This window comes from Dipodomys ordii, unplaced genomic scaffold (assembly GCF_000151885.1).
Source record: "Dipodomys ordii isolate 6190 unplaced genomic scaffold, Dord_2.0 Scaffold9, whole genome shotgun sequence".
In the NCBI taxonomy this organism is placed as follows: Eukaryota; Metazoa; Chordata; class Mammalia; order Rodentia; family Heteromyidae; genus Dipodomys; species Dipodomys ordii.
Window position 1 is genome coordinate 10,147,124 of NW_012267225.1, and position 2,315 is coordinate 10,149,438.

General features: G+C 45.7%; 1 protein-coding gene across 2 annotated transcripts in view; it reads right to left on the reverse strand.

Moving 5' to 3' along the window:
• The window catches only part of Crem (cAMP responsive element modulator), a 94,475-nt gene that overhangs the window by 69,915 nt on the left and 22,245 nt on the right, over nt 1-2,315 (reverse strand). The window lies entirely within an intron of this gene.

A 2,315-nucleotide genomic window follows, 5' to 3' on the forward strand; every position in this document is an offset into this window, starting at 1 on the left:
TGACTGACAAAAAAAAAAAAAGAGTCTCACAGACTTTCCTGCCTGGGCTGGCTTTGAACCATGATCCTCAGATCTCAGCCTCCTGAGTAGTTAGGATTACAGGAGTGAGCCACCGGTGCCCGGCTCCTGAGATTCTTTACTCAAGGCTAGCACAATACAAGTTGAGCCACAGCTCTACTTCTTTTTTTGTGTTTTTTTTTCCTGCCCAGGTTGGCCCTGAACCTCAATCCTCTGATCTCAGCCTCCTGAGTAGCTAGATTATAGGCTTGGATCTCTTTTCTTATTATTTCTTACCATAGCCTCTCTGGTTCTGAGTAAGTGTAAGTCATCCTCACTCATAAAGTGCTATTCTGCACTGCTCTACTTGTGTTTATATGTGCAGCTCCAAAGAAAATGTCACAGAACATGAGTTTTATAGATGAAAAGGAAAAGAAGATGGGAGAATGCGTCTCAAAACATTTAAAGTACCCAAAGATGAAATGGGGTTGGATACTAGCAGCTCACACCTGTAATCCTAGCTAGTCAGGAGGCAGAGCTCTAAGGATCACCATTCAAAGTCCAGGCAGAAAACTCAGTGAAACTCTTAACCCTAATTAATTGGGAAAAAGCTGAAGTGGAAGTGTGGCTCAAATGATAGAGCATCAACCTTGAGTAAAAAAACCAAAGGACTCCACAAGGTCCTGAGCTCAAGCCCCAATACTAGAACAACAACCACCACTAAAAGATCAAGGGCACAGTGCCTCATGCCTGTAACTCCAGCTTCTTGGGAGTCAGAGATCTGGAAGGATTGCAAGTTGAGGCCAGACCAAGAAACAAGTTATGAAACAAAGCTGCGCTGGGGGCAAGGGGGGGGGGCCGGGGCGGGAAGGGGGCGAGGAGACACAGACAGGACGACTATAAATGTGGCTTAGTGGAGAGTGCTTACCTAGCATGCATGAAGCCCTGAGTTCGATTACTCAGTATCACATAAACAGAAAAAGCTGGAAGTAGCACTGTGGCTCAAGTGGTAGAGTGTTAGCCTTGAGCAAAAGAAATTTAGGGACAGTGCTCAGACCCTGAGTTCAGTGCCCTAGCACTGGCAAAAAAATAAAACAAAAACTCAAAAAACAAAGGCACTGGTGGTTCATACCTCTATCCTAGCTACTCAGGAGGTTGAGATCTGAGGATCATCATTCAAAGCCAGGAAAATCCATGAGACTCTTACCAATTAACCACCAAAAAATGTGAGGTAGAGCTGTGGCTCAAAGTGGTACAGCGCTAGCTGTGAGCAAAAGGCTCAGCAACAGTACTCCATCACTGACCAAAAAACCAAAGCTGGAAGCTGGAGCTACTCAGAAGGCTCAGATCTGAGGAACACTATTTGAAGTCAACCTGGGCTTGAAAGTCCATGAAACTATCTCCAGTTAACCACCAAAAGGCCAGAAGTAGGGCTCAAGTGAGGCACTAGCCTTGAGCAAAAATCTCAGGGATAGTGCCTAGGCCCTGAATGGGCATGCGCGCGGGCGCATAAACAGGAAAATTGTAGTACAGACCAGCCCTGGCAAAGAATGTGACACTCTATCAAGAATTACTAATGTACAGCCAGAGTTGTGGCTCAAGCTTGTAACCTGAGTTACTTGGCTTTTTTTTTTTTTTTTTGTCAGTCGTGGGGCTTGAACTTTGGGCCTGAGTGCTGTTCCTCAGCTCTTCAGCTCAAGGCTAGCACTCTACCACTTGAGCTACAGCATCACTTCAACCTGAGTTACTTGGGTGGTGGAGATAGGAGGATTGAGGTGAGGCTGATTCAGGCATTAAAGTCCAAAAGATTCCATCTCAAACAGTGTCTGGGCATGACTCCCATCCCCAGAAACATGAACAAATACAAGGAAGAGGACCGCAGCCAAGGTCCACTCAGGCATAAACAATAGCCTATCTAAAAAATAATCAACACAAACAAATAAATAAAGTAAACATAAAGGGCTGGAGGATATAGCTTGGATATGGCAAGTTGACAGAGCTCCCACTTAGCAAGTGCAAGAATCTGAGTTCAAATTCCAGTACAACAATCACCACTATAACAAAAGCAACAGTGAGTTATGCCTTAAGAAGGTGGAAGGGGGGGGGGAGATGAGAGGGCAGGGATGGTAAGGGGAAACAAAAGAGGAGGCAACAATGCTTGATAAGAAATGTACTCATGGGGCTGGGAAGGTGGCTCAGTGGTAGAGCACTTGCCTTGCATGCCTGAGGCCCTGGGTTCGATTGCTCAGCACCACATAAGCAAAAAGAAAAAAGCCAGAAGTGACGCTGTGGCTCAAGTGGTAGAGTGCTAGCCTTGA